The sequence below is a fragment of the Eleutherodactylus coqui genome, chromosome 5, assembly GCF_035609145.1.
Source record: "Eleutherodactylus coqui strain aEleCoq1 chromosome 5, aEleCoq1.hap1, whole genome shotgun sequence".
NCBI classification, from domain to species: Eukaryota; Metazoa; Chordata; class Amphibia; order Anura; family Eleutherodactylidae; genus Eleutherodactylus; species Eleutherodactylus coqui.
In genome coordinates, this window is record NC_089841.1 from 5,893,421 (window position 1) to 5,919,602 (window position 26,182).

The window sequence follows — 26,182 nt, forward strand, 5'->3', positions numbered from 1 at the left end:
AAACCGCTATAATCCTATTAGAGAAGTGCTGCCGATCTCCGGCTGCAGCAGAGCTGGTTACTCCAGGCATGCTGGGTAATGGTCATTATCCATATACTGTAGAGTGGAGTCTCACCTGATTCATCAGTGCTGACATATAATGTATGCAGATTGACCCACGACGGACCAGAGTGACCGTCGATGTAGATTGTATATTGTGTAAACGGCTCCAGACCGGGGAAGGTCACAGATTTTCCATTCCGGCAGGCTATATTGACATGTCCCTTGTAAATACAGGAGGATATATATGATGCCCCGGGGGTCTCGCACTGATCGGGGGTGCAGACAATATTCAGGCTGAGGCTGGAATCCGTCACCTTCTTCTCCATCACTTTCACTTCTAACATGAAAGAGGGAAATATTATTAATGATGAATAAAACTTTCCACATTCCATGAACACAAAGCAGAACCCCAAAGGTGAATAGTAACCCCCGTCACGTGTCTGACGTGCGCTCAGAACCCCCCAATACATCAGGGATCTACTGCCTGCAGGGACGGCTCACGATTCTTCAAAAAGTACAAAAACATTATCTTGGGCATAGAAATCATGTAGCAGTCAGCTGGTGATGTGACGTGAAGGCTTCTATGTGGGTTATGTAACTTTTTTTTGCATTTTTCTTTTTTTTTGTGACGGGGAAAAAACTGTTTTCTTTCATTTTTACTGAAAATGTGCCAAAAATGCAATAGCAACAAAATAAAAACACTTGAAACCTGTACGTGTGACTGTAGAAGTAAATGCAAAACCTCTGTTACTCCCGGCCACATCACCAGGAAAGGTGTATGGGTAACAACACTTCATCCCTGAGCAATGAGAAAGAATATGGCATCCATGGAGCGTCTCCACCTTCATCAGAACTGAGTTCTTTGTAGAAATAGGAAAGCGCCTCGGAGCGTTGATGGTCGAGACTCACCTGAGGACACCTAGACCCTGTACAGGTCTTCAGGTGCCTCACCTGTGGTCCTGGAAGGAAATCCTGAGTGGCTGTTTCCTACGTTGGTGGCATCCACTGTTAAGAAGGAGAGCTGCACGGATTACGGGGAACCTCTTAGAAGAGAGTGACTCCCCGAAAAATGAAACAAAGGAAAAAACATAAGTAGTAAAAATCCTGCGCTCATAGGAAATCCAAGTGACAAAACCCTAGAACCAAAGTGGCATTTCAAGGCAAGAAACGGAGACGTACTTTGAAAGAGCGGGCTATGGTATGCACAGAAACCCCCTCCTAATAATGGTAATCCAGATCGTCACTCCGATGGTGTAGATAAAGTGCTCCAGCAGATCTACAAATTTGGTGGATTCTTAATTTTTAGAAATGCAGTTAAGAACAATAACGGCAACGCGTTTCAGTGCAAGCTGGCAGCTTATCAAGCCAATGGTGGAGTTGGACCTACATTCACCAGCCTGGGACATTCTCTTCTTGGCTTCTGCCCCTGCACACTTCGATCTTTCTGTTGGATGGAGATGTTTATCAGAACCTCCAGCTCTGATCTTGTACTACACCCTTCTTCCATTCCCACTGAGCTGTATGTGATTGTCCTCTGTACGGTACACATCCTCCTTGTTTGTGTCTTTGTAGACTGATCTGCTCACCAGATTCTGACTCCCACCTGCCGTCATCTGGTTCCATGTCCTGTGTGCCCCATGATGTGTATGGCGTCTGGATGCCTCTTGATCCTATGAGTCAGGAAGCTCTTGACCGGTGGTGACAGAATTAAAAACTTCTGTTTTTTCAGATTCTTTTTTTTCTCAGCTTGTGATTTTGATGGACCTATAAGTGTGTCGGAGGCAGGTGTGCCTGCCGCTTCTTCTGACACCGGTGGTCATCCAGTTGCATTCCATAGTGATGGTCCCTGTGCTCAGACTATTGTTGTTGGTCTACATATTGATTCTAAGGGTCCTGGAGGATCTCCACTGATGCCATGGTACACACCCCTTCCCAGCAGAATGCAGACAATTGTGCTGTTTGCTCCTGTCTTGTATGTCCTTGTATTAGTATAAAGGTAAATATGGGCGCTAGCAGAGATGTCCGAGTTGATATGCCCTTAGCATCGATAAATTTGTAAATGGGTAGAAATCCACACGATAACGAGGAGGTTTTGAGCTCACAGATTTTGGCCAAAATATAAACTAATACCTTATATTTATTGCTATTTATCATAATTTTTGCAGTAAGTAAAATCACATCAGGGTCAGGGGTTGTATGCCTCAATTCTGACAGCGGACACACCGGGGTCAGGGGTCGTACACCTCTATACATACAGCAGACACACCGGGGTAGGGGGCGTACACCTCTATACATACAGGGGGTGACACTGGGGTAAGGGTCGTACTCCTCTATACTGACAGCGGACACGCCGGGGTCAGAGGTCATACGTTTCTATACATAAAGCGGACATACCGGCGTCAGAGGTCGTACTCATCTATACATACAGCGGTCACACCGGGGTCAGTAGTCGTACTCCTCTATACATACAGCGGACACACCGGGGTAGGGGGTGCACTCCTCTATACATACAGCGGACACACCAAGGTCAGGGGTCATACTCATCTATACATACATCGGACACGCAGGTTTCAGAGGTCGTACTTCTCTATACATACAGCAGACACACCCGGGTCAGAAGTCGCACTCCTCTATACATACAGAGGTCACACCAGGGTCAGGGGTCGTACTCCTCTATACATACAGCGGTTAAACAGTTGTCAGGGGACGTACTCCTCTATACATACAGCGGATACACCGTGGTTAGGGGTCGTACTCCTCTATACATACAGCGGACACACTGGGGTCAGGGTTCGTACTCTTCTATACATACAGTGGACACACCGGGGTCAGGGGCCGTACTCCTCTATACATACAGGGGGTCACACCAGGGCAAGGGCGTACTCATCTATACATACAGCGGTCACACCGGGGTCAGTAGTCGTACTCCTCTATACATACAGCGGACACACCGGGGTAGGGGGGCGCACTCCTCTATACATACAGCGGACACACCAAGGTCAGGAGTCATACTCATCTATACATACATCGGACACGCCCGGGTCAGAAGTCTCACTCCTCTATACATACAGAGGTCACACCAGGGTCAGGGGTCGTACTCCTGTATACATACAACGGTTAAACCGTTGTCAGGGAACGTACTCCTGTATACATACAGCGGACACACCGGGGTCAGGGGTCGTACTGCTCTATACATACAGGGGGTCAAAACGGGATAGGGGGCGTACTCATCTATACATACAGGGATCACACCGGGGTCAGGGGTTGTACTCCTCTATACATACAGCGGTCACACCGGGGTCAGTAGTCATACTCCTCTATACATACAGCGGTCACACCGGGGTCAGTAGTCATACTCTTCTATACATACAGGGGGTCACACCGGGGCAGGGGGCGTACTCATCTATACATACAGCGGTCACACCAGGGTCAGGGATCGTACTCTTCTATACATACAGGGGGTCACACCGGGGTCAGGGATCGTACTCTTCTATACATACAGGGGGTCACACCGGGGCAGGGGGCGTACTCATCTATACATACAGCGGTCACACCAGGGTCAGGGATCGTACTCTTCTATACATACAGGGGGTCACACCGGGGTCAGGGATCGTACTCTTCTATACATACAGGGGGGTCACACCGGGGTAGGGGGCATACTCCTCTATGCATACAGCAGACAAATCGGGGTCAGAGGTCATACTTCTCTATACATACAGCGGACACACCAAGGTCAGGGGTCATACTCCTCTATACATACAGCGGTCACACCGGGGTCAGGGGTCGTATTCAGCTATACATACATCGGACACACCGAGGTAAGGGGTCATACTTATCTATACATACAGTGGGCACACCGGGGTCAGAGGTCATACTCATCTATACATACAGCGGTCACACCGGGGTCAGAGGTCGTACTCCTCTATGCACACAGCGGACACACGCGGGTGAGAAGTCGCACTCCTCTATACATTCAGAGGTCACACTAGTGTGAGTGGTCGTACTCCTCTATACATACAGCGCTCACATCGGGGTCAGGCGCCGTACTCCTCTATACATACAAAGGTCACACCAGGGTCAGGGGTCGTACTCCTCTATATATACAGGGGGTCACACCGGGGTCAGGGGGCGTACTCATCTATACATACAACGGACACACCGGGGTCAGAGGTCATACTTCTCTATACATACAGCGGACACACCCGGGTCAGAAGTCGCCTTCCTCTTTATATACAGTGGTCACACCGGGGTCAGAGGTCGTACTCCTCTATATATACAGTGGACACACCGGGGTCAGAGGTCATACTCCTCTATACATACAGCGGTCACACAAGGGTCAGGGGTCGTACTCCTCTATACATACAGCGGTCACACAAGGGTCAGTGGTCGTACTCCTCTATACATTCAGCGGTCACAGCGGGGTCAGGGAATGTACTGCTCTATAAATGCAGCGGTCACACTGGGGTCAGGGGTCATACTCACCTATGCATACAGGGGTTACACCGGGGTCAGGGGTCGTACTTCTCTAAACATACAGCGGTCGCAACGGGGTCAGGGGGTCGTACTCACCTATACATACAGCAGTCACACCGGGGTCAGGGGTCATACTCACCTATGCATACGGGGGTCACACCAGTGTCAGGGGTTGTACTCACCTTTACATACAGGGGATCACACTAGTGTCAGGGGTTGTAATCCTCTATACATACAGAGGTTACACCGGGGTCAGGGGTCGTAGTTATCTATACATACAGTGGGTCACACTGGGGTCAGGGGTCGTACTCATCTATACATACAGGGGGTCACACTGGGGTCTGGGGTCGTACTTCTCTATACATACAGCGGTCACATTGGGGTCAGGGGTCGTATTCACCTATACATACGGGGGTCACACCGGTGTCAGGGGTTGTACTCACCTATACATACAGGGGATCACACTAGTGCCAGGGGTTGTAATCCTCTATACATACAGAGGTTACACCGGGGTCAGGGGTCATACGCCTCTATTTATACAATGGTCACACCAGCATCAGTGTTCGTACTCACCTATACTTACAGGGGGTCACACGGGGGTCAGGGGTCGTACGCCTCTATACATACAGCAGTCACACCGGGGTCAGGTGTCGTACACCTCTATACATACAGCAGACACACCGGGGTCAGGGGTCGTACACCTCCATACATACAGCAGACACACCGGGGTCAGGGGTCATACACCTCTATACATACAGGGGGGTCATACCGGGGTAGGGGGCGTACTCCTTTATACTGACAGCAGACACGCCGGGGTCAGAGGTCATACTTTTCTATACATAAAGCTGACGTACTGGCGACAGAGGTCGTACTCATCTATACATACATCGGACACGCCGGGGTCAGAGGTCGTACTTCTCTATACATACAGCAGACACACCCGGGTCAGAAGTCGCACTCCTCTATACTCACAGCACTCACACCAGGGTCAGGGGTCGTACTCCTCTATACTCACAGCAGTTAAGCCAGGGTCAGGGTTCGTACTCCTCTATACATACAGCGGTTAAACCGTTGTCAGGGGATGTACTCCTCTATACATACAGCGGACACACCGGGGTCAGGGGTCGTACTGCTCTATACATACAGCGGTCACACCGGGGTCAGGGGTCGTACTCCTCTATACATACAGCGGTCACACCGTGGGTCAGGGGTCATACTCCTCTATTTATACAATGGTCACACCAGCATCAGTGGTCGTACTGACCTATACATACAGGGGGTCACACCAGGGTCAGGGGTCGTACTTCTCTATACATACAGCAGTCACATCGGGGTCAGGGGTCGTACTCATCTTTACATACAGGGGGTCACACCGGGGTCAGGGGTCGTACTCACCTATACATATAGCAGTCACACCGGGGTCAGGGGTCGTACTCCTCTATACATACAGCCGTCACACCGGGGTCAGGGGTCGACTCGCCTATACGTACAGCGGTCACACCGGGGTCAGGGGTCATACTCACCTATACATACAGCTGATGATGTCCAGTAATCTCGGTTCCCATTATTTCTACACTGTATTCTATCAGATGATGGATAATATCCCGGTTTACACTGTAAGGTCACCGTATCGCCCGCGCTGTAATATTCCGTATTTGGCGTGATGTTTTCCAGGTTACTTATTGACGGTCTCTTACATCGTTCTGGAAGATAAAAGTTCAGGGTAGATTATATAATATCCGTCTGCAGAATGATCAGAGCAGCCGCTGTACTGGGTCATATATGGGAGCAGAGAAGTGATGGAGGTCTGTGCTAGGACCCCCGGAGAGGGACCCCCGGCAGCAGTGTTACTCCGCAGTACTGATTACGAGGAAGGAGGGTGCAGATCGCTCTCCTCTGCTTGCTGGACGCCGCTGGAACTGCAGGAGTCCAAAACAATTACAAGTGGTGAAGACGTTGGTTTGTAGATGTACGGTATTACGCGTCTCATCCTCGTGGGGACGTCTACATTACGTACAATCATAGCAGACCACACATATATAATAGAGTAAGCATGAGACGGGCGACACTGGCAGCTGCCATCAGACAAATCTCATACATAGAAATAAGTAAAAACTTTGGTATTAAAATCATTTTTGACAATAAAATCTAAAGCTTTTTAAAATCAGCCGGATAAAAATCATACCGATCCGTTGTAGCTGGGATTTCGATATGGAAGTTGTTGCAAGTCAGATGGTGGGGGTTGCTATTTTAGGGCAGGAGATGAGGCAGCAGTTGTAGGGTTAAAGAGCTACTGCGCCGGGGTGATATGTAACCAATCAGATTGTATTTAGATGAGGAAGGAATGCCTCTGTGTGGATTGTATAAGAGGATGTATTCGGTATTAGTATATCTTGATGCCACCGGAAGCTAGGGGTTTGACAGCAGGAACACCCCTCTCACACCCCCAGCTCCTGATAGGGTGAAGATACGAAAATCCTAGCTGCCTAGTGTGCACAGATTCCTCAGTGCCATGGGGCCTTAGGCTGACGCTTACTTTGCTTCTTACACGTACATTAAGAGCTGTCAATGCTGCCATGTTACAGAGTTCCTGGTGGCATCAAGATACACTAATACCGATGTATCCTTTAATCCAGAGTTCAGTCTTGGGAAATGATTCCACTGGACACACATGTACCGGTATAATACAGTATCTGCATTCTGAAGAAACAGCCGGGGTGTCATTGGACTCTACAACACTGTGACACATTTGTAAGAGGGGAGCAATGCTCTGCTCACCCCCCTTACTAGAGCATCCCCTACAGCCACCACAACGTACAGCAGCATCAGCGGTGATAAGCCTGCCCCCTCTCCAAGACATAGGAAAGTGAAGAAAAGGAGAAGATAGCCGTTCTCCACATTTAGGCGCATGGCAGGGAAATGGGGCACATAATGCGGCAGAAAAAACTGTGCCGAGAGAGTTAACCCCCTCAATACTACTACGGGTAGATGATCAAGAGCAGAGACTCCCTCCCCCAGGAGTCCCCAGAGTTCTTAGCATCCCTAGCACCATATAAAACTGTGCTGCACCACAGGGACGCATACTGGGGGTTGAGCAGGTAAGGAACTGTGCTGAGGAGAACACAGAGGGGATGAGAGTGTAACAACTACAGCAGGAAGCAGAGACCGCCAGAGTATGGAAGAGGAGAAGCTGCCAAAAGTCCATTGATTGAAAAGTGCTTGACCGACACTGCGGAGGGGCTCTCTCAGAGGTTGTTACCATCATTTGTATGCCCAGCTACAAACAACTGTAACAGTGAGAGAACGCTGAACTCTACACTGCTGAACCATGTATCAAGTCCTACAGGCAGGCTATGAGGATTGCCTTGGAGTCAGATCGTATGTGAGGTCGGCCTTGATAAAAGCTGAACATGTGTACATGTATAACGGCTGTTAGGGACTACACCGACCTACTACTCCCATGATGCTGTTCGGTGAGACACTGGCAAATACTTGGCTTGAACACCTAGCAAAGGGCCTGAGACTTTACTGCACAAGAGCCTGGGACTCTCGGGAACTTTGCTTTAAGCATTTACAAATCAGCTATTGGTCGGCAGTTCTTCTTGGATGATTACAGACTGTGTGGTAATCTGCAATTACTGAGCTACTAGAGGTAGCGCAGATCAGATTCAGAGCGCTCTCGCGCTATCAATTTGTCACAGCTGAGCCTTGATTACTCTAGCAGTATTACAAGCATGGAATCTTCAGAATACAGGTGGATCTGTACCCAGCTTTCCCAGGGTTCTGCAAGCATGCCGACTGGAAGCTCAGGCAACCCTCTGCTCCATTCTAAGGACTCAGCGCTTTGCAATACCCAAACAAATACACACTGCCACTAGCAGCTTGTTACAATATCACCGTCAAGCTGGAACCCAGACTTAGGCTGACGAATCAGAACTCCGAAGATTAACTAATAAATTGTAGATTTATCCTAGAAAAGGACTAGCAGTGCAATATATATATATATATATATATATATATATATATATATATATATATATATATGTGTGTGTGTGTGTGTGTGTGTGTATACAGAAAAAGATGTTACATGGAAGTATAAGTATATACAGGAATACACACAACAGGACAGAATTTTTAAAATAAACAGGATAAAATAAAAGAAAGATCCTGGATTTGGGATACACGGCCCAAAGGGTCTGATTGGCAAAGTTCCTAGAAGCAAAAATGGGACAGTCCATATGCAGCACCATATATCCATGGTCTGACAACCCGTCCTCTGTGAGCTCCTAGTTTTAAAAGTTTCCCCAGAACACACCTCCCCCTGCCCCCTCTGAAGTCATACATAGAAGGGAGGGTTGGATTCATATGAGCTATGAAAATCATAATTCCCCATTTTGGTCATATCTCTGCATGAGGTCCTCCAATCGGGAAGATATGCCTGCCATATTTCTAGTCATGATTGTTGCATCTTGACCGGACATGCAACATTAACAAATGTAAGAATAAGCACACTGTGCCCAACACAATCAAACAGGACTGTGCAATGAAAACACAAACTAAGGAAAACCTTTCCCTGCCAACCCTTAGCCTGGGAGGAAGCCCTGACTACTCAGCGGGCCAATCGCTTCCGACAAGTGCGGACCAACACTCGTACCTAGGCCACTAATACATCCCTACCAGAGAGCCCTGATAATAAAAGGGAACAGTACATAGTAACCAGCAGTAGTACTTAGCTGTAGCAGCAGTTTGCAGCAAGGATTTGAGCTCCAGTGGCAGGCTGTGCTACTCAGCAGGAACCTAGGAGGAAACTGAAATTGACCAGCACTGAGGTCAATTCTAGCATAGCTTATATAGGGCAGGGCCACTCAGAGACAGGTGAGGACTGACATCACTTACCCAAACACCCCAGAAAAGGCAGCACCACTGCTAAAACCTGGTCTGGCCTGAAAACAAGGCGAAGACCCCAGAACAGCTGCAACAGTACCCAGGACCCTTAAGACCAGGACGACTTGGATTCAATCTGTGAATTTTTTTTACCAGACGATCTGCATGAACATCGATGGCAGGAACCCAAGACCTCTCTTCTGGGCCATAACCGTGCCAGTGCACCAGGTACTGCAGGGAATTCCTGACTCGACGGGAGTCCAGAATGCGACTTATTACAAACTGCTCCTCCCCATCCACTAGCACAGGGCCGGGGGTGGTGAGTCATTCCCAGAATCGATGAATCTTTTGAGCAGAGATTTATGGAACACATTGTTAATCTTCATCATGCTGGGGATTTCTAACCGGAAGGCCACTGCGTTAATCTTAATTATTTTAAACGGACCGATAAATCGCGGGCCCAGTTTAGCGGACGGTTGTTTGAGTTTTATATTTCTGGTAGACAACCACACCAAGTCTCCAACACAGAATCCCGCCCCCTCGGAGCGGTGACTGTCTGCAACTCGCTTGCTGCGCCGAACGGATCACTGTAAATTTCTCTGGACCTCCGCCCACCTGTCCTCAATATCAGAACAAAACTCATTAGCTGCCGGTACCTCCGAAACCCTCTTGGAAAGGGGGCCAAAACATGGGTGAAATTCGTAGTTACAGAAGAACGGTGAAGTCCCCGTAGCCTCCAGTGGTCTATTGTTTAGAGCAAACTCTGCTAGTGGTAAGAACCTCGACCAGTCCTCCTGATTTTCCGAGGCATAACAACATAAATACTGCTCCAGGTTCTGATTACACCTCTCAGTTTGCCCATTGGTCTCAGGATGGTATGCCGAGGAAAACGAAAGCTGGACACCCAAACGAGAGCAGACTATTCGCCAAAAGCTGGAAACAAATTGTACGCAACGATCGGAGACTATATTCTCTGGCAAACCATGTAGTCTAACGATGTGGCAAATGAACAAATTCGCCAATGTCTTGGCATTAGGTAAACCGGGGAGTGCCACAAAATGGCACATTTTACTAAACCGGTCCACTACCACCCACACAACAGTGTTGCCATCGGAAGGTGGTAAATCCGTAATGAAGTCCATGGTCTCATAGGAAACAGGTCAATAGTAATAACTTACCAGCCGACCGATTGCAAGGTGACTTGGTTCTGGCACACACCTTGCAAAACAAAACTAAACGTATCCCGTCGTAATGACGGTCACCAAAACATTCTAGAGAGTAGCCTACGGGTATTATTAACTCCCGGATGCCCGGCCAATACTGAACTATGAATCTCAGCCAGCACCTGTAACCTTAGATGAACTGGAACAAAAAGCTTCCCAGCCGGAAGCTTAGACGAGGACAAATCCTGGACTTGCTGCTCTAACTCCAACAACACTGCTGACACCACCACCCCTTCAGCGTAAGCTATGTTCTCGCTGGTATAATATGTTTTTTCTAGGTTTTATTTTTTTCATAGGTGCTGTTGGAGTCCATGTTCCTGGTCGCTCTATTTTCTTTAAGTCGCCTGTTCCTGTCTGTGATGAGAAATACTTTTCTCCTACCAAATCCCATGTATAATGTTTTGGACAATATAAATTATTTTGTGGTGATATGACAATGAAATTAATAAGGATAATTTTTAAATATTCTTCTTTTGTACACTATAAAAATCCATATATACACACACACACACACCACATATATATATATATATATATACACATATACTAGCTGATATACCCGGCTTCGCCCGAGTTAATTTGGTACTGGTGTTTATCTGGTGTTCACACGGAAAATCTTATGAAGTCGTGGTTACTTTAGAGATACTGAGGAAAAACATATGTTCACCATTTTGCGTAGTTCTCTGCGTTACCCTGGAAACACCACGGGGAGGCAACCATGCGACGTTTCCTTTATATAAAATGACATCAGGAAGTGAGAGAATTGGATTACGTACGTAAAATTTGGACACTAATTCTTTTGTGCTTAGAATTGAATAATCGAGTTGGGACCTATTAACTTTTCATATTTATTTTTTTTTTTTGTTTATTCTTTGTTTATTGAAGGAAGTCAAATATGAACAACAATTCGTAACATTACAGGTAATAATATTTGCATATAATCTTAGCTGAACAAAATCCAGAAACGAGATCGATTTTCCTTTATTATTTTTTTTTTAACGAGAAAAGTAGAAAGAAAGTAATAATAGAGTTAGAGTTGTGGGGTGCAGGAGAGGTGGGGAGGGCAAGAGAGGATAGAGGGCGGTGAAAAGGAAGGGGGGGGGGAGGGGGGGGGGATAGGGGGTAGGCACCTCTTGCATCTCCGGCGGTGTAACATTTATGAGAAAGAGGTATGAAACGTGTCAGTAATCAGCTTACGTCTTAATCGGCTGTGTCAACCTAAGATAATAGGCTATTCCAAACCCTACAGCTAAGTCTAAGAATTAGTCCAAGAACTCCAAGTTTCCCTAAATTGTGTATGCGTTCTGTTTGCCCAGCTCGACAATTCCTCAAATCTACGGATTTCGTTGACTTTTGACAGCCACTGCGAGAAGGTGGGAGCTTGGGGTTGAAGCCAGTTTAAGGGAATAAGAGTTTTTGCTGCTGCTAAAAGGTGCGTGATCAAGTTTATTTTGGAGGGCTTGAAGTTTGCAGACGGTTTAGCAAGAAAGACATGCTCCGGGAGGAGGCTAAAGTCGCTGCTAGTTATGTCTTGTATCTTTGTCTCAACTTGATCCCAGAAGGGTTTTATTCGCGGGCAGGACCACCAGATGTGCACCAGAGAGCCGATGTGTTCACTGCATCGCCAGCATGTATTGGAGTTCGCGAGTTTGTAGGCAAAAAGCCATTCTGGAGATTTGTACCAGCGTGTTAGTAACTTATAATGATTTTCTTGCAATCTGATGCACCTGGAGTGTCCATGAGCGTTTTCTAAGATAGTTTTAACCTCTTTATCTGACAAATTAATCTTAAGTTCTGCTTCCCAGGATCTAATAAATGTGGGTCTGGAAATATCCTGCCGATCGATGAATTTCTTTTTGAGAGTTGAGAGTTTCCTGTTGTGTGTCTGTCTGGCTGTGGCCACTCTTTCAAAATCCGTTAGCGGGCGGGAGGATGAAAATGTTCTATTGAACCTATCAAGGGTTTTTGATAAATGCAAGGTCTGTAGATGGTCGAGAGGAGGATGCGGGACCAGAGCTAGTAGATTTTCAGTGAGTTGTGTATCTCTGGATGCCCGATGAAACCACAAGTCGTTTATTGTAAGTTTGTTTAGAAGGGTCCAAAGTTTTTCTGTATGTTTATCCAGCTTTATGTTTAAAATCCCTGGAACAAGGGTTAAGGGTGTTATAGGAGAGGGGAAAGGAGCTAATTCTTCTTGTAGAAGGTCCCAAATCTCGCAGGCACCGCTTATAAGTGGGTCATTTGTAGCTTTTTTGTAAATTTTGCCTGAGGGGCACCATAAGTCCTTTGAGAAGGTTGTTCCATATGAGGCATGTGCCAGAGAGCTTACGACTTGGTTTTTAGATGGATTCACTAATTCAAGCCATCTGTTGAGCTGAATAGCTTTATAATATTTTTCGATATCTGGTAGGTTTATTCCTCCTCTCTCCCTTTTCTGTGTTAGCAATTTATGTGAAAGGCGAGGACGCTTATTATTCCAGAGGAATTTAGAGAAGTTTGACTTAATGCATTTGAAGAATGAGTTTGGTAGGCGAATTGGAATCATTTGGAGTTTATATAGAATTTTTGGTACAATATATGTTTGGATCAGGTTTTTCCTGCCAAACCAGGTTAAGAATGGTAAGTTGTATGTTTTAAGTAACATCATCACTTCTTCTAGAAGAGGAGCGAAATTTTTATTATACAGATTCTCTAAGTTTTTTGTAATCCGTATCCCTAAATAGTCGATGTAAGTTTTGGCCCAGCTGAAGGGTGAGGATGCCTGTAGTGTTTTTACGGCTGTTACAGGGAGTGTGATGTTTAATACAGTAGATTTGGCGGCATTTATTTTGAAGTTTGAGACTGTACCATACAATTGCAATAATTCATTGATTTTGTTCAGGCTCTTTTCGGGATTTGTTAGAATGAATAATATGTCGTCTGCGAAAGCTAGAGTTTTTATTTGATGTTGGTCTAATTTTAGGCCTTGTATATCTTTGCTTTGTCTAACCATCTGCAGCAGAATTTCTATTGAGAGGATGAAAAGAGTAGGGGATAGGGGGCAGCCTTGCCTTGTTCCATTTGAGATTGAAAAGGGTAGGGAGAATATGTCATTGACTTTTATTTTTGCGTGCGGGTTCGAATATAGTGAGAAAATAGCTCGTGTGAGGGAGGGAGGGAAATTAAATTTATCTAATACAGCTCGCATAAAGGTCCAATTTACTCTATCAAATGCTTTTTCAGCATCAATACCTAGCAGGGCTAGGGGTAGTTTTTTATTCTTGGCGTATCTCATAATGTGAAGAAGGCGCGCAGAGTTGTCTTTCCCCTCTCGACCAGCTACAAACCCAGATTGTTCTTCGTTAATTAGCCTCGGTATTATTTTATTAATTCTTCTAGAAATTAGTTTGGCCCATATTTTGACGTCTAAATTTAGAAGCGAAATGGGTCGGTAGCTACTGCACAAATGGGGGTCCTTCCCCTCCTTATGTATAAGGGTAACGTAAGCTTCTTGGGCTTGTTTTGGTAGTTGTGCTCCCTCTAGCAGGGCGTTGAAGGAGGAAACCAATTGAGGTAAGATAATTCCCTGATATTTTTTATAATAGGCCAGTGGGAGGCCGTCTGGCCCAGGGCTTTTATGTTGTGCGAAGCTGTTTAAGACAGATGTGAGTTCCTCTAAAGTTACTGGTTTTGTTAAGTCGCAGGCCTCTTCCTCGTTCAGTTTTGGGAGAGCTAATGGGGCAAGTAGGTCCTCAATTTTTTTCTTTTTATCTTCTAGTTCAGTGTTGTCTAGTTTGTTCAAATTATATAGGTCTGTGTAGAACTCTCGAAAAGCTTGAGCTATTTTTATGGAACTGTGATGTAATTTTCCCGCTCTGTCAGCAATTGTGGGGATGTATGTTTTACTCCTCGCTTTTTTGATGTATGAGGTCATGAGTCTACCTCCCTTATTGCCGTGTGCATACAACTGGTGTTTAAAGTATAGTAGGGATTTAGCGAATTTATTATTTAAAATATCTTTGAGTTTTTCTCTAAGCGCTGTTAATTTAGGTTGGGCTTCTTGTGCTTTTTTTTTGTTTTGCTATCCGTTCTAGTATAGAAATCTGTGAAAGTATGTCGTCAATCTCCTTTTGATTACGTTTTTTCTGAGTTGCTCCTAGGGCTATGAATATACCTCTGATCACCGCTTTGTGAGTCTCCCAGACCAGCGGTTGTTTGTCTTGAGTTTGAACGTTCTCTTTAAAGAAAAGGTCCAAATTTTTAGCTATTTTTTCCGCTATTTCCTGGTTTTCCAGCAGAGATTCGTTTAGTCTCCATGACCAGTTTTTGCTCACTGAGCTCGGTTTGGTAAGAGAGACTGTTACAGGTGCGTGATCAGAGATTGTTATGTTTCCTATATTCGGGTTTTTTATTTGGTGCATTGAGGCTGAGGAGATAAAGATATAATCAATTCTTTGATGCGATTTATGTACTTGGGAATAGAATGAGTAGTCTTTAACTGTCGGGTTAAGGGTTCTCCAAACATCAATGACTTGAAGGTTTTGGAGTGAGCTAATTAATTTTTTCCGCGCTTTCTGAGATATCTGGGATTTCCCTGAGGATGAATCTAGAAGGGGGTTTATGGTGAGGTTAAGGTCAGCTCCTATTATTATCTTGCCCTCTGCAAATAATTTGAGTTTGTTTAAAGCTTCCAGCAGCCATGCAATCTGATTTTGATTAGGAGTATAGAGATTCACCAGAGTATATGTTTCGGAGTGAATTTTACCCTTTAGGAAGAGCATTCTCCCTTCTGTGTCTGATAATTTTTTCTCAAGGATGAACGGAACCGAGGAGTGAAGTGCTATAGCAACTCCTTTAGACGCGCTTGAGGGGTGATTGTTAAAGTGCCATTTATCAAATTCTTTTTTAGAAAGTTTTGGGGTGTTTTCACCTTTGATGTGAGTCTCCTGTAAGAAGACTATTGAGGATTTTAATTTTTTAAGGAGCCACCTTATTCTACTTCTCTTTTGAGGTGAGTTCATACCTTTTACGTTTAGGGTTGTGATTTTGTATTCTTCCGCCATTATGGGTTGAGGTGCGGGTGAATACGTTTATGCTGCAAGTACCAAAACAGCCAAACGTATTATTTTGGCTGGGTTAGGTGTGGTCTTCGAGTTGGGTAATAGAAGGGGAGGGGGGAAAGAAGGAGTCTGAGGGAGGAAAGAGAGGGGAAAGAGAGACAGGGGAAGGGAGAGAGAGAGAAAAAGAAAATTGATTGAATTGAAAAAAAAACAAAAAAAAACAAGGAATTCTATGAGAGTGTTCCCAGTGGAGTCCGGGAGTAAGGTAGAAAAACAATCCTTCTCAAAATGAGGAAAAGGATCGTAAAACTAAGTGTATTAAGTGTTGTAGGTGGAACGTGCCCTACTTAATGCATAAAAGTGCTAATAAACAACATGAAATTTTCTTAGCATGCTAAATTCTTGCATAGTTATGTCTGTGCATAAAAACATCATGTCAAGTATCAAATATCTCCAAATACAAACTAACATTGCAGGTGTGCGCGTGACCACCACCCGGCCCCCCCGATACACGCCGCGGGGGAGGAGGGGCGGGAAGGAGGCCAGGCGCAACCACCAATGCGTACATTGAACCAATAAGGTAAATCTTCCGAAGGCTCGCCGAAGGGGCCTCGACTCACAGTATCGCCAGGAGGCGAAAAGGAGCAAAAAAAAGAAGAAGAAAGGCTCCAGCGCCAACTGGGCCGGGCCCATCTCAAATATAACAGGCGAGCGTGATTATGTCTGTGCATAAAACATCATGTCAAGTATCAAGTATCCCCAGAATACAAACTAACATTGCAGGTGTGCGCGTGACCACCACCCGGCCCCCCCAAATACATGCCGCGTGGGAGGAGGGGCGGGAAGGAGGCCAGGCGCAGCCCACCAATGCATACATTGAACCAATAATGTAGATCTTCCGAAGGGTCGCCGAAGGGGCCTCGACTGGCAGAGTCGCCAGGAGGCGAAAAGGAGCAAAAAAAAGAAGAAGAAAGGCTCCAGCGCCATCTGGGCCGGGCCCATCTCAAATATAACAAGCGAGCGTAATTATGTCTGTGCGTAAAACATTGTGTCAAGTATCAATTAACTCCAAAATACCAACTGACACTGTAGGTATGCGCGTGACCGCCACCCGGCCCCCCCAGACACACGACGTGTGGAGGGAGGAGCGGGGAGGAGGCCAGACACAACCCAACAATGCATATATGAAAACAGTAAGTCAACTCTTCGGAAGGGTCACCGGATGGGCCTCGGCTCGCATCATCGCCAGGAGGCGAAAAGAAGTAAAAAGGCAGAAGACAGGTTCTAACGTCCGCTGGGTCGAGCCCGTCTCAGAAATAAGAAACGGGCCAATCGGAGAGTGTCACATTTCCGAGACCAGACAACACCTTCACCTTTATGTCATATCATAGCCTTGTGGTGACTAGTCTCCGAAAGGGCGCCACAAAGATTAAGTGTAATTAAACAGGTGGTGGTGCATGGCGGTACTTATCAGAGGTAGATCAAGTCTCTTGTTCTAGCTTTGTCTTTCCCTCCAAGGCGAATTCGGGTTCGCTGCAAGCGTGTCTCGAACGGGTCCTCTACTGCGTATGAGAGGGTTGAAAAGAAGGAAGGGAAAAGAAAAAACACAGGGGACCGGGGAGCCAGATAAGTTGAAGTTAGTTTAAGTCATACACATTCTGGATATGATAGTTCCAAAGGACGACAGGTCTATGTCAGTCAGGTGAGCTGCATCGTCTGCTTCAGCTCTGACACCATTCGGTTTCTCAACCATCTTGCAGTATGGGGGTCTCAGTACTCTGTGCCTGCTGGAAGTCGAGCCTGGCTCTGGATCTCCTATTTTTGGGGGATTTGGAGCGTGAGACGGTCTTCCAAGGGGTCTGCTTCTCTAGTCTCCGGTCCCCATCCCTCCCCCCCAGAGGCATCCATGAAGTGATCTGGATTGGCGAGATCCCCAACACATTCCAAGCTTTCTCCAGATCAGCCGGAGTGTGTATGGTGATCCGTTTACCGTCTTTCTGAATCGCCAGGCCGAAAGGAAAGAGCCATGCGTACTGTAAGTTCTTTGCTCTAAGTGCCTCAAGGAGGGGTTTAAGTTGCCTTCTCTTTGCGAGGGTAGAAGGAGCCAGATCTTGGTATATTTGGAAGACAACGTCCTGATACTTTAATTGGCTTCTGTCTCTAGATGCTGTTAATATTGCATGGGTATCATTGAAAGAGAGTAGGCCGCAAATTATGTCTCTCGGAGGATCTCCGGTTTTTGGTTTGGGTCTTAGGGCTCTGTGAATTCTCTCAATGATGATCTGGCTGGCTCGTTCTTCGCCTAAGAGGTCAGTGAATATGGTTGCGGCAGCACTTCTTAAGGCATCAGTTGAAATAGACTCCGGAATACCCTTAAGTCTAATGTTTCGTCTACGGCTTCTATTTTCTTGATCCTCAATTAAGACTAAGGCTCTGTCAATCTGGTCTCTTTGTGTATCTACATGGTCGGTCAAATCGTTTGTTTGCGCGATGAGATCAGTGTACGTATTCTCCAGATCTTCAACTCTGTTACCTATTTGGTGGATTTCTGTTTTTATTTCTGTTAGTTCTTTCAGTATAGGATGTAGCGCCTGCGCTAGCGCTTTTTTGAGAAAGTTCTTGGTTATACTCGATCTATGTGCACTGCTACATTCTGTATCATTGTCGCTGTCAATATCAGAAGCCGACATATTATCGTCTTCTGTAACCGGCGGTGGGTTTTTCTTGGAAGGGCCTGCTGGAGATTGAGCGCTACGTTTCTTTAAAAAGCGCTGTAAGTCGGGTTGATTCTTGGAATTTATCTGCTGTCCGGGCGTAGAGACTGCTTTATCTTTTGTCTTTACCATTTTGGAGATAGCTAAGGCTAAGACTCTTGCGTAGGGCACGGTTTAATATGAATTTTTTTTTTAGAACATGGTCATTCTACTGCTTTCCCCTTTTTTTTTTTTTTTTTTTTTTTTTTTTTTTTTTTTTTTTTTTTTATAGGGGGAAGAGTATTTGGGGCACTCTCCTGTTTCTTTAATAGAGATGGGGAGATAAGGAGGTAGGTGGTTTTGGGAGGTGGGGGACGTGGGCCACCTCTGCAGGAAGAGAGTCTGTGCAGGTCAGTACTGTCTATGAGAAGCACTCTATGTGTGGTACAGAGTGCCCTCTAGTTGTGACTGTCGGCTGGATGTCTGCCTCAGTTCTGGGCTGGAATCCTGCTGTGCTTATGGGTGAGCACTGTCTCCTCCTGTGGAAGGCACTGGCCTCCTTTGCTGGGAACGGAGAGGTAAGCGGGGGCTCCTGTCTCTTTAAGGCTTATGTGTGACAGCCTTATGTGTGGTTTGCAGGTGCCGGCTTACCGTTATGGTTCCCGCGCCCGCCGCCGTCACGGAGCTCCTTATGCCTATGCTGTGTCAGCTCCGGCTCCACCGGTGTATGTGGCAGGGCAAGGGAGCTTCCTTTGCCTTTACAGAATGCTCCGGTTGCTTTCGCTCGCCGGCGTGCAGGCCGCGGTCTCTTGCGGCCGGAAATCTAGCCCCCGGCTCCGGCCTGTCAGCTAGGCCTCAGCTGCCGTAGCTCAAAGCGGCTTCTGCGGAGTCCCCGCTCCGGTCTCGACGCTCCCGATGTCTCCGGGAGGACTTCTTAAAGCTTGAGGAGCCTTAGATGAGTGGAGAGGATGTCCCCAAACTTAGTTTTTAGGGTGTTCTCCAGCGGGCTCTCTCTCAGTGCGGCTTCTCAGTATGGTGGTTAGGCCACGCCCCCAACTTTTCATATTTATGACACAATCAATGCTTGTGCCAAATTTCATGTTTCTATGACATTGGGAAGTGAGAGATTTGGATTATGTACGTAAAATTTGGACGCCAATTCTTTTGCGGATAGAATTGAATAATGGAGTTGGAACCCATTAGCTTTTCTTATTTATGACATAATCAATGCTCGTGCCAAATTTCCCATTTCTATGACACCGGAAAGTGAGAAAATTAGATTCCGTACGTAAAATTTGGACGCTAATTATTTTGCGCATAGAATTGAATAATGGAGTTGGGACCCATTAGCTTTTACTATTTATGACATAATCAATGCTTGTGCGAAATTTCCTGTTTCTATGACACTGGAAAGTGAAGAAATTACATTCCGCACGTAAAATTTCGACGCCAATTCTTTTGCGCTAGAATTGAATAATGGAGTTGGGACCCATTAACTTTTCCTATTTATGACACAATCAATGCTCGTGCCAAATTTCCCGTTTCTATGACACCGGAAAGTGAGAAAATTACATTCCACACGTAAAATTTGGACGCTAATTCTTTTGCGCTAGAATTGAATAATCGAGTTGGGACCCATTATCTTTTCCTATTTATGACATAATCAATGCTCGTGCCAAATTTCACGTTTCTATGACACTGGAAAGTGAGAAAATTGCATTCCGCACGTAAAATTTGGACGCTATTTCTTTTGCGCATAGAATTGAATAATCGAGTTGGGACCCATTAACTTTTCCTATTTATGACATAATCAATGCTCGTGCCAAATTTCCCGTTTCTATGACATTAGGAAGTGAGTGATTTAGATTATGCACGTAAAATTTTGACGCCAATTCTTTTGCGCTAGAATTGAATAATCGAGTTGGGACCCATTAACTTTTCCTATTTATGACATAATCAATGCTCGTGCCAAATTTCACGTTTCTATGACACTGGAAAGTGAGAAAATTGCATTCCGCACGTAAAATTTGGACGCTATTTCTTTTGCGCATAGAATTGAATAATCGAGTTGGGACCCATTAACTTTTCCTATTTATGACATAATCAATGCTCGTGCCAAATTTCCCGTTTCTATGACATTAGGAAGTGAGTGATTTAGATTATGCACGTAAAATTTTGACGCCAATTCTTTTGCGCTAGAATTGAATAATCGAGTTGGGACCCATTAACTTTTCCTATTTATGACATAATCAATGCTCGTGCCAAATTTCACGTTTCTATGACACTGGAAAGTGAGAAAATTGCATTCCGCACGTAAAATTTGGACGCTATTTCTTTTGCGCATAGAATTGAATAATCGAGTTGGGACCCATTAACTTTTCCTATTTATGACATAATCAATGCTCGTGCCAAATTTCCCGTTTCTATGACATTAGGAAGTGAGTGATTTAGATTATGCACGTAAAATTTTGACGCCAATTCTTTTGCGCTAGAATTGAATAATCGAGTTGGGACCCAATTTCTTTTCCTATTTTGGAGATAATCTATGCTTGCGCCAAATTTCATGTTTCTACGACATCGGGAAGTTGGAGAACCGTTGGCGAGTCAGTCAGTGAGTCAGTGAGTGAGTGAGGGCTTTCAGCTTTATATATATACACACACATATACATACATACATATATATTAAAGATGAGCGAACACCAAAATGTTCGGGTTCGCGTTATTCGAAACGAACTTCCCGCGATGTTCGGGTGTTCATTTCGAATAACGAACCCCATTGAAGTCAATGGGCGACTGGAACATTTTTGTATTTCGCCGATGCTCGCTAAGGTTTTCATGTGTGAAAATCTTGGCAATTCAAGAAAATGATGGGAACGACACAGCAACGGATAGGGCAGGCGAGGGGCTACATGTTGGGCTGCATCTCAAGTTCCCAGGTCCCACTATTAAGCCACAATAGCGGCAAGAGTGAGACCCCCCCCCCCCGCACTGTCAGCATAACGATCGTTCTCCTCTGCCACAGCTGTAACAGCTGTGGCAGAGAAGAACGATGTTAGCCCATTGAATTCAATGGAGCCGTCAATACAGCCGACTCCACTGAATGCAATGGGCTGCCGGCGATCGCGGGATGAATTGTCGGGAAGGGGTTAAATATATAAGCCCTTCCCTGCAATTCATCCAGAAATGTGTAAAAATAAAATATATATATATACACTCACCTGGTGCCGGCAGACGGAGTTCAGCGCGGCAGGCTGCAGTTCTCCTGAACTGCTCTGAACAGCTGTGAGTAGTATTCAGCAGCCGGGGATTTAAAATCCCCGCCTGCTGAATAAGATGCCTCTGATTGGTCACAGCCTGACCAATCAGAGGCCAGCCCTCACTCACACCCATTCATGAATTCATGAATGGGTGAGTGAGGGCTGCCTCTGATTGGCTCAGGGGCAGGAGAGCTGCTGAATACTACTCACAGCTGTTCAGAGCAGTTCAGGAGAACTGCAGCCTGCCGCGCTGAACTCCGTCTGCCGGCACCAGGTGAGTATATATATATTTTTTATTTTTACACATTTCTGGATGAATTGCAGGGAAGGGCTTATATATTTAAGCCCTTCCCGACAATTCATCCCGCGATCGCCGGCAGCCCATTGCATTCAGTGGAGTCGGCTGTATTGCCGGCTCCATTGAATTCAATGGGCTAACATCGTTCTTCTCTGTTACAGCTGTGGCAGAGAAGAAGGATTTGTCTTCTATATGTTCTCAATGGGGTTGGCGCTGCCGCCGGCCCCATTGAGCGCATATAGAAAAGATTTCTCAGGGAAGAAAGTTAAAGTAACCCGAACATCCGAACATCGTGTGGTGTTCGTTACAAATAACGAACATCCCGAACACCCTAATATTCGCCTGAGCATCAAGCTCGGACGAGTACGTTCGCTCATCTCTAATATATATATATATTTGTATTTAATTATCTGCATTTGCTCTTTTTTAATAATATATATGCACTTTATTATGTGCACAGATAACCTATGTAATTTACACTATTATATATATATGTATATTTGAGTATTAATGTCAAATACAGATAGTCATTGAATAGACTGAACTATACTGATGTTTGGGGCATTTTGGTGCATTTCAATATTGCAGATTGTGTTTGCACATGAATACTAAGCCCTGGTACGTCTTATGACGTCTCTACGTAGCCCGTATGGCAGGCGCATGCGCACTGATGCGCTATTCGACACAATGCATTGAATGATGCTGTGATGTGGCAGGAGATGATGGGCATATGCGCTACACGTCACAACTTGTTGGACGACGTGGTGATGTGGTCTGCACGTTGGGGATGACGCATTGCCTCAGAAGTGGGTTTGGCGTGTGATTTAGGGCTGGAATGCCATCAAACTCACATATGTGCAGGCTGGTGAGAGCACCCGGAGCATGGACCAGCTGTTCTGATATCCGGTCTGGCATGTAACCACACAATGAAGGCACCTTAAGCTCTTTTTACCCTGTGATACTTGTGTTATGTGATTTTCTCTGGTGGGGGTTATGATGTGCTAATGTATGTCTGGCATTCTTCTAGGCTTGAGAAAGACCCGTATGGTCGAAACGTTGTCTATTTCAGGATTATGGAATGATAAAATCTAATATTATATATTTTTCACCATTTATGCTGCCACTGTTACTCTTTTTTGACCACCACCCCTTCAGACAGGTAGTATATGAAATACCACTAGCGGCACTCACCAAGATTCCAGTAAGGCAGGACGGGACAATATGCTCGCCACAGACAGGGATCTGGATCAAGTTCCCAACGGTAGGTAATTCAAGCAAATAAAGTCTGTGGCAGCATGGGCAGATGCAGTTAAAACATAATTTTTATTCCCCCAATGTACTTAGAGTCCGTCGTATCACTAATGACAGCATGATTGACATCCAATTAGACGAGATGTGCAGAAAATTCTTACAGAGAGGATATCCTAATTAACTGTTGCAAGATGCAAGTGCAAGGGTCAGAGAACGAACTAGGGATGAGCTCTTGGTGGTTAAAACCAAGATTCCCAAAAACTCCAGGATACTTTTGGTTTCAACTTATGGCCCTATGACTGGCAGAATTTAAAATATAGTATATAAAGACTGGCCAGTAATTAGCAGATGTTGTGACACCCCGGAATTTGCTTGACCTCCAATGCTAGCATAGAAGAGGAGTTAAAATATACGTGACAAACTGGTACATCCTCTGGTTGCCCTGGTTGGTGGAGTGAGTCAGCGGACATTTGTGCCAAGTAAGAAAGGTAATTTCCTGTGCTTGGCATGCTCTCGCTGCAGCAACATGCTAAAAGGTGATCACTTTAGTCACCCAGTGACTGGTAGAAAATATTTTCTGAAAGAAAAATTCACTTGCACTACCTCCTTCGTTATATATTTGATCACTTCCCCAAGTGGATTGTGCTATGTGGATGAAACCAGCATGGAGGCTCGAACCCGTATAACTAACCATAAAAGCACAATCCGCACGGGCAAGACTGATCTACCTATCCCTAAACACGTCAGTGAATACAAGCACACTGTAAGCCAACTCACGTTTAGGATAATTGATAGGGTAGCTCCACTACCGAGAGGGGGAGACCGGATGGCTGTACTTAAACGCAAGGAATTGAGATGGATACACGAACTAGATACACTTGTTCCATCCTGCTTGAACTTGGAATATCCCCATGTACCACATTTATGAAATCCATAGATGAAATTCTGTATAGTTGTTATGCAGATTTTGTAATTTTAAGCCTTGTCTATTTTGGACTTTCAACCATGTTTCTTTTCTGTTTATTTTTATAGATTTGTCATGCCTACACATGTTCTCCATCCCCGTCTGATTTGCCTGTCCTTCCCATGCAACTTGAACACAATAATAATACGATACAAGTGTAACAATAAGCTAGATTTTATTTGCATTTACTGGAGTGATGCCTTTTGATTTAACAACTAATATCTAATAAAACATATATGAGTACACGACTGTTACCTCACATGGGTTGAATTCATGAATTTACAACATTATTAGCCCCCCATAATTTGGATAATACCGTATATTCTGGCGTATAAGACGACCTTTTAACCCCGAAAAATCTGCTTGGCCGTCGGGGGTCGGCTTATATGCTGGGTATACAGTTGTCCGGAAAAAAAAAAGCAGTACTCTCCTCCCGCGGGGTTCTGCTGCGCTACTGCAGGCTGTCGCTCCCTCCTCCTTGCCGACAGAGCATTGCTTTCAGGATGTGGGGCTTGAAATCCCCGCCTCTAGAAAGCTAATGCTGTGATTGGCTAACTCAGGCGGTGTCAGACAATCACAGCCATTCAATAATATCATTGAATGGCTGTGATTGGCTAACGCAGTGCCAGCTTTCATTGGCTGACGCCACCTGAGTTAGCTAATCACAGCATTAGCTTTTTGGAGGCGGGGATTTCAAGCCGCACATCGAGAAAGCAATGCTCTGTCAGCAAGGAGGAGGGAGCGACAGTCTGCAGCAGCGCCGCAGAACACCGCGGGAGGAGAGTACTATTGTTTTTTTTTCCACACCGTATTACCAGTGTATAAGTCGACAGTTGGGGGGTTGTCTTATATGCCCTGTCGCCTTATCGCCAAAATATACGGTATATGAGAATATGACTGCCACCATTAATTGGCTTGAGGTATGAGCCTTGAGTATAAAGAGTGGCTTGATGTAACTATTTATCTATTACTGTATAGTTCTAAAGGGACTATGGGAACAAATTGTTACCTCTGCCATGTGGGGTATTGTACTCTTTCCACATTAGTGCGGTATTAGCATATTCTGCCTCTAAGTTGGAGATTCATGTGCGCTTTCACCTGTACTGTGCTACACTTGAAGTATGATGACTATGCTGGTTGCTATAGTGCTGCAGTACGCTTATTGCTGCACGCATGTGCACTGAACGCAACTTACATCATCGCAGTATCGCGGGACTTTGTATCCCCGCACTTGCGCAGTATTCTCTGGTGGACGCCATGGCATCAGACACGGACATGAAACTGTAGGACACTTATGGCCGCACGCATGCGCAGTGAACACGAGTGACATCGTAGTATCGCGGGACGTTGTATCCCCGCGCTTGCACAGTAGTCTATGACGGACGCCATGACATCGGACGCTGGACATGGATTATACACGTATGGACATAACAAGGGCAGGACAATTAGTGTTCTGTCCAGCGGTTTGTAATTTATTTGAATGTTGCTGCTAATTAAGAGTGCTGTATTGCATTGTTCCAATATGCTGGACAAAGATCTTCTCTAAGATCAAAACGTTGCAGCTTTGTACAATGGGGGAATAAAGGTTATGTTTTATCTGCATCTACCCATGCTGCTACGGACTTTATTTGCTTGAACCACTTCAGACAGGATTGGGACAGAAGATTCATCAGAAAACAAAGATCCAATCCATAAGCCTGAAGAAGAGCCCTGCGTTGGTTCGGAAGCTCGCTATTACATCATGTATGGTTGTAGCCATTAAAAGGTCTCATATCTACAAGATGACGTGGTTTCTCTTGCTGGGAACAATCACATTCATCAGAAACCACTGGAAGAAAACTTCTGGAAAGAGCATCGGCCTTCACATTCTTCCAGCCTGGACGAAATGTAACTAAAAAATTGAAACGGGAAAAGAAAAGCGACCAGCGTGCCTGTCTGGAATTAAGTCTCTTGGCCGATTCCAGATATATGAGGTTTTTGTGATCCGTGAAAACCGTTACTTTGTGTCGCACCCCCTGTAGAAAATGGCACCACTCCTCGAATGCCCATTTAATCGCC

The 26,182-nt window shown here is 45.4% G+C and overlaps 1 long non-coding RNA gene across 1 annotated transcript in view; it reads right to left on the reverse strand.

Moving 5' to 3' along the window:
- Nucleotides 1-223: 223 nt before the first annotated feature.
- LOC136626864 (uncharacterized) overlaps nucleotides 224-26,182 on the reverse strand; it is a 44,828-nt gene continuing 18,869 nt past the window's right edge. Inside the window, exons 2-3 of the long non-coding RNA XR_010792693.1 lie at nucleotides 6,039-6,218; nucleotides 224-379 (exon numbers count right to left, since the gene is read on the reverse strand). This is a non-coding gene — a long non-coding RNA (uncharacterized lncRNA). The remainder of the gene's footprint in view (nucleotides 380-6,038; nucleotides 6,219-26,182) is intronic.